The 12,500-nt window shown below is 41.6% G+C and overlaps 1 protein-coding gene across 1 annotated transcript in view; it reads left to right on the top strand.

Moving 5' to 3' along the window:
• Window positions 1-12,500, top strand: part of litafd (LITAF domain containing) — a 29,457-nt gene that overhangs the window by 7,359 nt on the left and 9,598 nt on the right. The window lies entirely within an intron of this gene.

The following is a 12,500-nucleotide window of genomic DNA, read 5'->3' as shown; positions in this document are numbered from 1 at the left end:
TATAGACAGTGGTTTGATTATAGATTGTAGTGATCAGACAGTATCAGTATAGACAGTGGTTTGATTATAGATTGTAGTGATCAGACAGTGTCAGTATAAACAGTGGTTTGATTATAGATTGTGGTGATCAGACAGTGTCAGTATAAACAGTGGTTTGATTATAGATTGTAGTGATCAGACAGTGTCAGTATAAACAGTGGTTTGATTATAGATTGTAGTGATCAGACAGTGTCAGTATAAACAGTGGTTTGATTATAGATTGTAGTGATCAGACAGTGTCACTATAAACAGTGGTTTGATTATAGATTGTAGTGATCAGACAGTATCAGTATAGACAGTGGTTTGATTATAGATTGTGGTGATCAGACAGTATCAGTATAGACAGTGGTTTGATTATAGATTGTGGTGATCAGACAGTATCAGTATAGACAGTGGTTTGATTATAGATTGTAGTGATCAGACAGTATCAGTATAGAACAGTGGTTTGATTATAGATTGTAGTGATCAGACAGTATCAGTATAGACAGTGGTTTGATTATAGATTGTGGTGATCAGACAGTATCAATATAGAACAGTGGTTTGATTATAGATTGTAGTGATCAGACAGTATCAGTATAGACAGTGGTTTGACTATAGATTGTAGTGATCAGACAGTATCAGTATAGACAGTGGTTTGATTATAGATTGTGGTGATCAGACAGTATCAGTATAGACAGTGGTTTGATTATAGATTGTAGTGATCAGACAGTATCAGTATAGACAGTGGTTTGATTATAGATTGTGGTGATCAGACAGTATCAGTATAGACAGTGGTTTGATTATAGATTGTAGTGATCAGACAGTATCAGTATAGACAGTGGTTTGATTATAGATTGTGGTGATCAGACAGTATCAGTATAGACAGTGGTTTGACTATAGATTGTGGTGATCAGACAGTATCAGTATAGACAGTGGTTTGATTATAGATTGTAGTGATCAGACAGTATCAGTATAGACAGTGGTTTGATTATAGATTGTGGTGATCAGACAGTATCAGTATAGACAGTGGTTTGATTATAGATTGTGGTGATCAGACAGTATCAGTATAGACAGTGGTTTGATTATAGATTGTAGTGATCAGACAGTATCAGTATAGACAGTGGTTTGATTATAGATTGTGGTGATCAGACAGTATCAGTATAGACAGTGGTTTGATTATAGATTGTAGTGATCAGACAGTATCAGTATAGACAGTGGTTTGATTATAGATTGTGGTGATCAGACAGTATCAGTATAGACAGTGGTTTGATTATAGATTGTAGTGATCAGACAGTATCAGTATAGACAGTGGTTTGATTATAGATTGTGGTGATCAGACAGTATCAGTATAGACAGTGGTTTGATTATAGATTGTAGTGATCAGACAGTATCAGTATAGACAGTGGTTTGATTATAGATTGTGGTGATCAGACAGTATCAGTATAGACAGTGGTTTGATTATAGATTGTAGTGATCAGACAGTATCAGTATAGACAGTGGTTTGATTATAGATTTTGGTGATCAGACAGTATCAGTATAGACAGTGGTTTGATTATAGATTGTAGTGATCAGACAGTATCAGTATAGACAGTGGTTTGATTATAGATTGTAGTGATCAGACAGTATCAGTATAGACAGTGGTTTGATTATAGATTGTAGTGATCAGACAGTATCAGTATAGACAGTGGTTTGATTATAGATTTTGGTGATCAGACAGTATCAGTATTGACAGTGGTTTGATTATAGATTGTGGTGATCAGACAGTATCAGTATAGACAGTGGTTTGATTATAGATTGTGGTGATCAGACAGTATCAGTATAGACAGTGGTTTGATTATAGATTGTAGTGATCAGACAGTATCAGTATAGACAGTGGTTTGATTATAGATTGTAGTGATCAGACAGTATCAGTATAGACAGTGGTTTGATTATAGATTGTGGTGATCAGACAGTATCAGTATAGACAGTGGTTTGATTATAGATTGTAGTGATCAGACAGTATCAGTATAGACAGTGGTTTGATTATAGATTGTGGTGATCAGACAGTATCAGTATAGATAGTGGTTTGATTATAGATTGTGGTGATCAGACAGTATCAGTATAGACAGTGGTTTGATTATAGATTGTGGTGATCAGACAGTATCAGTATAGACAGTGGTTTGATTATAGATTGTGGTGATCAGACAGTATCAGTATAGACAGTGGTTTGATTATAGATTGTGGTGATCAGACAGTATCAGTATAGACAGTGGTTTGATTATAGATTGTGGTGATCAGACAGTATCAGTATAGACAGTGGTTTGATTATAGATTGTAGTGATCAGACAGTATCAGTATAGACAGTGGTTTGATTATAGATTGTAGTGATCAGACAGTATCAATATAGACAGTGGTTTGATTATAGATTGTGGTGATCAGACAGTATCAGTATAGACAGTGGTTTGATTATAGATTTTGGTGATCAGACAGTATCAGTATAGACAGTGGTTTGATTATAGATTTTGGTGATCAGACAGTATCAGTATAGACAGTGGTTTGATTATAGATTGTGGTGATCAGACAGTATCAGTATAGACAGTGGTTTGATTATAGATTGTAGTGATCAGACAGTATCAGTATAGACAGTGGTTTGATTATAGATTGTAGTGATCAGACAGTATCAGTATAGACAGTGGTTTGATTATAGATTTTGGTGATCAGACAGTATCAGTATAGACAGTGGTTTGATTATAGATTGTGGTGATCAGACAGTATCAGTATAGACAGTGGTTTGATTATAGATTGTGGTGATCAGACAGTATCAGTATAGACAGTGGTTTGATTATAGATTGTAGTGATCAGACAGTATCAGTATAGACAGTGGTTTGATTATAGATTGTAGTGATCAGACAGTATCAGTATAGACAGTGGTTTGATTATAGATTGTAGTGATCAGACAGTATCAGTATAGACAGTGGTTTGATTATAGATTGTAGTGATCAGACAGTATCAGTATAGACAGTGGTTTGATTATAGATTGTAGTGATCAGACAGTGTCAGTATAGACAGTGGTTTGATTATAGATTGTGGTGATCAGACAGTATCAGTATAGACAGTGGTTTGATTATAGATTTTGGTGATCAGACAGTATCAGTATAGACAGTGGTTTGACTGGAGGGTGTGACTTGGTGTGTCTGTGTGTCCTCACAGGTATGCAACTTGCCCGCATTCCTACACCAACATATGGGTGTATAGCTTCCGCAGGGGCCACAGTGTGTGTGTGTGTGTGTGTGTGTGTGTGTGTCTGTGTGTGTGTGTGTGTGTGTGTGTGTGTGTGTGTGTGTGTGTGTGTGTGTGTGTGTGTGTGTGAAAGAGACAGAATTGCAACTATAATGACAGGTGAGGAACGATGGCCACAGCTCAACGCTTGCAATGAATGGCTGAATGGGTGTCAGCCAGACTTGTGTGTGTGTGTGTCTGTGTGTGTGTGTGTGTGTGTGTGTGTGTGTGTGGGTGTGAACGAGTGTGGGTGCACGAGTATGTGAGAGAGAGAGAGAGAGAGAGAGAGAGAAAGGGGGAGACAGAGAATGGATGGCTGAATGTAGTATTATTGGTTCAGAAACGTTGATATCCTATGTATGGAATGCAGAAATGTCGAATGCAAATGTTTTATTGTGATGAGCAGGCTGGTTTCTTGTCTTCTGATTCCTGTTAGCTTACACAGTGGAGTCGAGTGCACGAACTGAGGAAGAAGCAATTGCGGCGACCAATCAAATGAGTTTCGGGGGCAGGGTTTTCCCGGCCCATACGAGGAAGAAATGTTGATCCAGGAACAACTGTTACTAGGTGAAATCAGATCGTGTGGAGTGCACACAATGCCGTGATACCTCTCAGCTTACACAGTGGAGTCATGCATACAGTGCTGTGATACCTCTTAGCTTACACAGTGGAGTCACATGCATACAGTGATGTGATACCTCTTAGCTTACACAGTGGAATCATGAACACAGTGATGTGATACCTCTTAGCTTACACAGTGGAATCATGCACACAGTGCTGTGATACCTCTTAGCTTACACAGTGGAGTCATGCACACAGTGATGTGATACCTCTTAGCTTACACAGTGGAATCATGCACACAGTGATGTGATACCTCTTAGCTTACACAGTGGAATCATGCACACAGTGCTGTGATACCTCTTAGCTTACACAGTGGAGTCATGCACACAGTGATGTGATACCTCTTAGCTTACACAATGGAGTCATGCATACAGTGATGTGATACCTCTTAGCTTACACAGTGGAGTCATGCACACAGTGATGTGATACCTCTTAGCTTACACAGTGGAGTCATGCACACAGTGATGTGATACCTCTTAGCTTACACAATGGAGTCATGCACACAGTGATGTGATACCTCTTAGCTTACACAGTGGAGTCATGCATACAGTGATGTGATACCTCTTAGCTTACACAGTGGAGTCACATGCATACAGTGATGTGATACCTCTTAGCTTACACAGTGGAGTCATGCATACAGTGCTGTGATACCTCTCAGCCTACACAGTGGAGTCATGCATACAGTGATGTGATACCTCTTAGCTTACACAGTGGAGTCATGCATACAGTGCTGTGATACCTCTTAGCTTACACAGTGGAGTCATGCATACAGTGATGTGATACCTCTTAGCCTACACAGTGGAGTCATGCATACAGTGCTGTGATACCTCTCAGCCTACACAGTGGAGTCATGCATACAGTGATGTGATACCTCTTATCTTACACAGTGGAGTCATGCATACAGTGATGTGATACCTCTTAGCTTACACAATGGAGTAATGCACACAGTGCTGTGATACCTCTTATCTTACACAGTGGAGTCATGCATACAGTGATGTGATACCTCTCAGCCTACACAATGGAGTAATGCACACAGTGATGTGATACCTCTTAGCTTACACAATGGAGTAATGCACACAGTGCTGTGATACCTCTTATCTTACACAGTGGAGTCATGCATACAGTGATGTGATACCTCTTAGCTTACACAGTGGAGTCATGCATACAGTGATGTGATACCTCTTATCTTACACAGTGGAGTCATGCATACAGTGATGTGATACCTCTTAGCTTACACAATGGAGTAATGCACACAGTGCTGTGATACCTCTTATCTTACACAGTGGAGTCATGCATACAGTGATGTGATACCTCTCAGCCTACACAATGGAGTAATGCACACAGTGCTGTGATACCTCTTATCTTACACAGTGGAGTCATGCATACAGTGCTGTGATACCTCTCAGCCTACACAGTGGAGTCATGCATACAGTGATGTGATACCTCTTAGCTTACACAGTGAAGTCATGCATACAGTGCTGTGATACCTCTTAGCTTACACAGTGGAGTCATGCATACAGTACTGTGATACCTCTTAGCTTACACAGTGGAGTCATGCATACAGTGATGTGATACCTCTTAGCTTACACAGTGAAGTCATGCATACAGTGCTGTGATACCTCTTAGCTTACACAGTGGAGTCATGCATACAGTGCTGTGATACCTCTTAGCTTACACAGTGGAGTCATGCATACAGTGATGTGATACCTCTTAGCTTACACAGTGGAGTCATGCATACAGTGATGTGATACCTCTTAGCTTACACAGTGGAGTCATGCATACAGTGCTGTGATACCTCTTAGCTTACACAGTGGAGTCATGCATACAGTGCTGTGATACCTCTTAGCTTACACAGTGGAGTCATGCATACAGTGATGTGATACCTCTTAGCTTACACAGTGGAGTCACATGCATACAGTGATGTGATACCTCTTAGCTTACACAGTGGAGTCACATGCATACAGTGATGTGATACCTCTCAGCCTACACAGTGAAGTCATGCATACAATGATGTGATACCTCTTAGCTTACACAGTGGAGTCATGCATACAGTGATGTGATACCTCTTAGCTTACACAGTGGAGTCACATGCATACAGTGATGTGATACCTCTTAGCTTACACAGTGGAGTCATGCATACAGTGATGTGATACCTCTTAGCTTACACAGTGGAGTCATGCATACAGTGATGTGATACCTCTTAGCTTACACAGTGGAGTCACATGCATACAGTGATGTGATACCTCTTAGCTTACACAGTGGAGTCATGCATACAGTGCTGTGATACCTCTCAGCCTACACAGTGGAGTCATGCATACAGTGATGTGATACCTCTTAGCTTACACAGTGGAGTCATGCATACAGTGCTGTGATACCTCTTAGCTTACACAGTGGAGTCATGCATACAGTGATGTGATACCTCTTAGCCTACACAGTGGAGTCATGCATACAGTGCTGTGATACCTCTCAGCCTACACAGTGGAGTCATGCATACAGTGATGTGATACCTCTTAGCTTACACAGTGGAGTCATGCATACAGTGATGTGATACCTCTTAGCCTACACAGTGGAGTCATGCATACAGTGATGTGATACCTCTCAGCCTACACAGTGGAGTCATGCACACAGTGATGTGATACCTCTTATCTTACACAGTGGAGTCATGCATACAGTGATGTGATACCTCTTATCTTACACAGTGGAGTCATGCATACAGTGATGTGATACCTCTTATCTTACACAGTGGAGTCATGCATACAGTGATGTGATACCTCTTAGCTTACACAATGGAGTAATGCACACAGTGCTGTGATACCTTTTAGCTTACACAGTGGAGTCATGCATACAGTGATGTGATACCTCTTAGCTTACACAATGGAGTAATGCACACAGTGCTGTGATACCTCTTATCTTACACAGTGGAGTCATGCATACAGTGCTGTGATACCTCTTAGCTTACACAGTGGAGTCATGCATACAGTGATGTGATACCTCTTATCTTACACAGTGGAGTCATGCATACAGTGATGTGATACCTCTTAGCTTACACAGTGGAGTCATGCATACAGTGCTGTGATACCTCTTAGCTTACACAATGGAGTCATGCATACAGTGCTGTGATACCTCTTAGCTTACACAGTGGAGTCATGCATACAGTGATGTGATACCTCTTATCTTACACAGTGGAGTCATGCATACAGTGATGTGATACCTCGTATCTTACACAGTGGAGTCATGCATACAGTGATGTGATACCTCTTAGCTTACACAGTGGAGTCATGCATACAGTGATGTGATACCTCTTAGCTTACACAGTGGAGTCATGCATACAGTGCTGTGATACCTCTTATCTTACACAGTGGAGTCATGCATACAGTGATGTGATACCTCTTATCTTACACAGTGGAGTCATGCATACAGTGCTGTGATACCTCTTATCTTACACAGTGGAGTCATGCATACAGTGCTGTGATACCTCTTAGCTTACACAGTGGAGTCATGCATACAGTGATGTGATACCTCTTATCTTACACAGTGGAGTCATGCATACAGTGATGTGATACCTCTTAGCTTACACAGTGGAGTCATGCATACAGTGCTGTGATACCTCTTAGCTTACACAATGGAGTCATGCATACAGTGCTGTGATACCTCTTAGCTTACACAGTGGAGTCATGCATACAGTGATGTGATACCTCTTATCTTACACAGTGGAGTCATGCATACAGTGATGTGATACCTCTTAGCTTACACAGTGGAGTCATGCATACAGTGATGTGATACCTCTTATCTTACACAGTGGAGTCATGCATACAGTGCTGTGATACCTCTTAGCTTACACAGTGGAGTCATACATACAGTGATGTGATACCTCTTATCTTACACAGTGGAGTCATGCATACAGTGATGTGATACCTCTTAGCTTACACAGTGGAGTCATGCATACAGTGCTGTGATACCTCTTAGCTTACACAATGGAGTCATGCATACAGTGCTGTGATACCTCTTAGCTTACACAGTGGAGTCATGCATACAGTGATGTGATACCTCTTATCTTACACAGTGGAGTCATGCATACAGTGATGTGATACCTCTTAGCTTACACAGTGAAGTCATGCATACAGTGCTGTGATACCTCTTAGCTTACACAGTGGAGTCATGCATACAGTGCTGTGATACCTCTTATCTTACACAGTGGAGTCATGCATACAGTGATGTGATACCTCTTATCTTACACAGTGGAGTCATGCATACAGTGATGTGATACCTCTTATCTTACACAGTGGATTCATACATACAGTGATGTGATACCTCTTAGCTTACACAGTGGAGTCATGCATACAGTGATGTGATACCTCTTAGCTTACACAGTGAAGTCATGCATACAGTGCTGTGATACCTCTTAGCTTACACAGTGGAGTCATGCACACAGTGCTGTGATACCTCTTATCTTACACAGTGGAGTCATGCATACAGTGATGTGATACCTCTTAGCTTACACAGTGGAGTCATGCATACAGTGATGTGATACCTCTTAGCTTACACAGTGGAGTCATGCATACAGTGCTGTGATACCTCTTAGCTTACACAATGGAGTCATGCATACAGTGCTGTGATACCTCTTATCTTACACAGTGGAGTCATGCATACAGTGATGTGATACCTCTTAGCTTACACAGTTGAGTCATGCATACAGTGCTGTGATACCTCTTAGCTTACACAGTGGAGTCATGCATACAGTGATGTGATACCTCTTATCTTACACAGTGGAGTCATGCATACAGTGATGTGATACCTCTTAGCTTACACAGTGGAGTCATGCACACAGTGATGTGATACCTCTTATCTTACACAGTGGAGTCATGCACACAGTGATGTGATACCTCTTAGCTTACACAGTGGAGTCATGCATACAGTGATGTGATACCTCTTATCTTACACAGTGGAGTCATGCATACAGTGATGTGATACCTCTTAGCTTAAACAGTGGAGTCATGCATACAGTGATGTGATACCTCTTATCTTACACAGTGGAGTCATGCATACAGTGCTGTGATACCTCTTAGCTTACACAGTGGAGTCATGCATACAGTGATGTGATACCTCTTAGCTTACACAGTGGAGTCATGCATACAGTACTGTGATACCTCTCAGCTTACACAGTGGAGTCATGCATACAGTGATGTGATACCTCTCAGCTTACACAGTGGAGTCATGCATACAGTGATGTGATACCTCTTAGCTTACACAGTGGAGTCACATGCATACAGTACTGTGATACCTCTTAGCTTACACAGTGGAGTCATGCATACAGTACTGTGATACCTCTTAGCTTACACAGTGGAGTCATGCATACAGTACTGTGATACCTCTTAGCTTACACAGTGGAGTCATGCATACAGTGCTGTGATACCTCTTATCTTACACAGTGGAGTCATGCATACAGTGCTGTGATACCTCTTATCTTACACAGTGGAGTCATGCATACAGTGATGTGATACCTCTCAGCCTACACAATGGAGTAATGCACACAGTGATGTGATACCTCTTAGCTTACACAATGGAGTAATGCACACAGTGCTGTGATACCTCTTATCTTACACAGTGGAGTCATGCATACAGTGATGTGATACCTCTTAGCTTACACAGTGGAGTCATGCATACAGTGATGTGATACCTCTTATCTTACACAGTGGAGTCATGCATACAGTGATGTGATACCTCTTAGCTTACACAATGGAGTAATGCACACAGTGCTGTGATACCTCTTATCTTACACAGTGGAGTCATGCATACAGTGATGTGATACCTCTCAGCCTACACAATGGAGTAATGCACACAGTGCTGTGATACCTCTTATCTTACACAGTGGAGTCATGCATACAGTGCTGTGATACCTCTCAGCCTACACAGTGGAGTCATGCATACAGTGATGTGATACCTCTTAGCTTACACAGTGAAGTCATGCATACAGTGCTGTGATACCTCTTAGCTTACACAGTGGAGTCATGCATACAGTACTGTGATACCTCTTAGCTTACACAGTGGAGTCATGCATACAGTGATGTGATACCTCTTAGCTTACACAGTGAAGTCATGCATACAGTGCTGTGATACCTCTTAGCTTACACAGTGGAGTCATGCATACAGTGCTGTGATACCTCTTAGCTTACACAGTGGAGTCATGCATACAGTGATGTGATACCTCTTAGCTTACACAGTGGAGTCATGCATACAGTGATGTGATACCTCTTAGCTTACACAGTGGAGTCATGCATACAGTGCTGTGATACCTCTTAGCTTACACAGTGGAGTCATGCATACAGTGCTGTGATACCTCTTAGCTTACACAGTGGAGTCATGCATACAGTGATGTGATACCTCTTAGCTTACACAGTGGAGTCACATGCATACAGTGATGTGATACCTCTTAGCTTACACAGTGGAGTCACATGCATACAGTGATGTGATACCTCTCAGCCTACACAGTGAAGTCATGCATACAATGATGTGATACCTCTTAGCTTACACAGTGGAGTCATGCATACAGTGATGTGATACCTCTTAGCTTACACAGTGGAGTCACATGCATACAGTGATGTGATACCTCTTAGCTTACACAGTGGAGTCATGCATACAGTGATGTGATACCTCTTAGCTTACACAGTGGAGTCATGCATACAGTGATGTGATACCTCTTAGCTTACACAGTGGAGTCACATGCATACAGTGATGTGATACCTCTTAGCTTACACAGTGGAGTCATGCATACAGTGCTGTGATACCTCTCAGCCTACACAGTGGAGTCATGCATACAGTGATGTGATACCTCTTAGCTTACACAGTGGAGTCATGCATACAGTGCTGTGATACCTCTTAGCTTACACAGTGGAGTCATGCATACAGTGATGTGATACCTCTTAGCCTACACAGTGGAGTCATGCATACAGTGCTGTGATACCTCTCAGCCTACACAGTGGAGTCATGCATACAGTGATGTGATACCTCTTAGCTTACACAGTGGAGTCATGCATACAGTGATGTGATACCTCTTAGCCTACACAGTGGAGTCATGCATACAGTGATGTGATACCTCTCAGCCTACACAGTGGAGTCATGCACACAGTGATGTGATACCTCTTATCTTACACAGTGGAGTCATGCATACAGTGATGTGATACCTCTTATCTTACACAGTGGAGTCATGCATACAGTGATGTGATACCTCTTATCTTACACAGTGGAGTCATGCATACAGTGATGTGATACCTCTTAGCTTACACAATGGAGTAATGCACACAGTGCTGTGATACCTTTTAGCTTACACAGTGGAGTCATGCATACAGTGATGTGATACCTCTTAGCTTACACAATGGAGTAATGCACACAGTGCTGTGATACCTCTTATCTTACACAGTGGAGTCATGCATACAGTGCTGTGATACCTCTTAGCTTACACAGTGGAGTCATGCATACAGTGATGTGATACCTCTTATCTTACACAGTGGAGTCATGCATACAGTGATGTGATACCTCTTAGCTTACACAGTGGAGTCATGCATACAGTGCTGTGATACCTCTTAGCTTACACAATGGAGTCATGCATACAGTGCTGTGATACCTCTTAGCTTACACAGTGGAGTCATGCATACAGTGATGTGATACCTCTTATCTTACACAGTGGAGTCATGCATACAGTGATGTGATACCTCGTATCTTACACAGTGGAGTCATGCATACAGTGATGTGATACCTCTTAGCTTACACAGTGGAGTCATGCATACAGTGATGTGATACCTCTTAGCTTACACAGTGGAGTCATGCATACAGTGCTGTGATACCTCTTATCTTACACAGTGGAGTCATGCATACAGTGATGTGATACCTCTTATCTTACACAGTGGAGTCATGCATACAGTGCTGTGATACCTCTTATCTTACACAGTGGAGTCATGCATACAGTGCTGTGATACCTCTTAGCTTACACAGTGGAGTCATGCATACAGTGATGTGATACCTCTTATCTTACACAGTGGAGTCATGCATACAGTGATGTGATACCTCTTAGCTTACACAGTGGAGTCATGCATACAGTGCTGTGATACCTCTTAGCTTACACAATGGAGTCATGCATACAGTGCTGTGATACCTCTTAGCTTACACAGTGGAGTCATGCATACAGTGATGTGATACCTCTTATCTTACACAGTGGAGTCATGCATACAGTGATGTGATACCTCTTAGCTTACACAGTGGAGTCATGCATACAGTGATGTGATACCTCTTATCTTACACAGTGGAGTCATGCATACAGTGCTGTGATACCTCTTAGCTTACACAGTGGAGTCATACATACAGTGATGTGATACCTCTTATCTTACACAGTGGAGTCATGCATACAGTGATGTGATACCTCTTAGCTTACACAGTGGAGTCATGCATACAGTGCTGTGATACCTCTTAGCTTACACAATGGAGTCATGCATACAGTGCTGTGATACCTCTTAGCTTACACAGTGGAGTCATGCATACAGTGATGTGATACCTCTTATCTTACACAGTGGAGTCATGCATACAGTGATGTGATACCTCTTAGCTTACAC

The sequence above is a fragment of the Poromitra crassiceps genome, assembly GCF_964638095.1.
Source record: "Poromitra crassiceps genome assembly, chromosome: 13".
NCBI lineage: Eukaryota > Metazoa > Chordata > Actinopteri > Beryciformes > Melamphaidae > Poromitra > Poromitra crassiceps.
The sequence above is the reverse complement of the archived record's forward strand: the minus strand, read 5'-3'. Positions and strand labels throughout refer to the sequence as shown.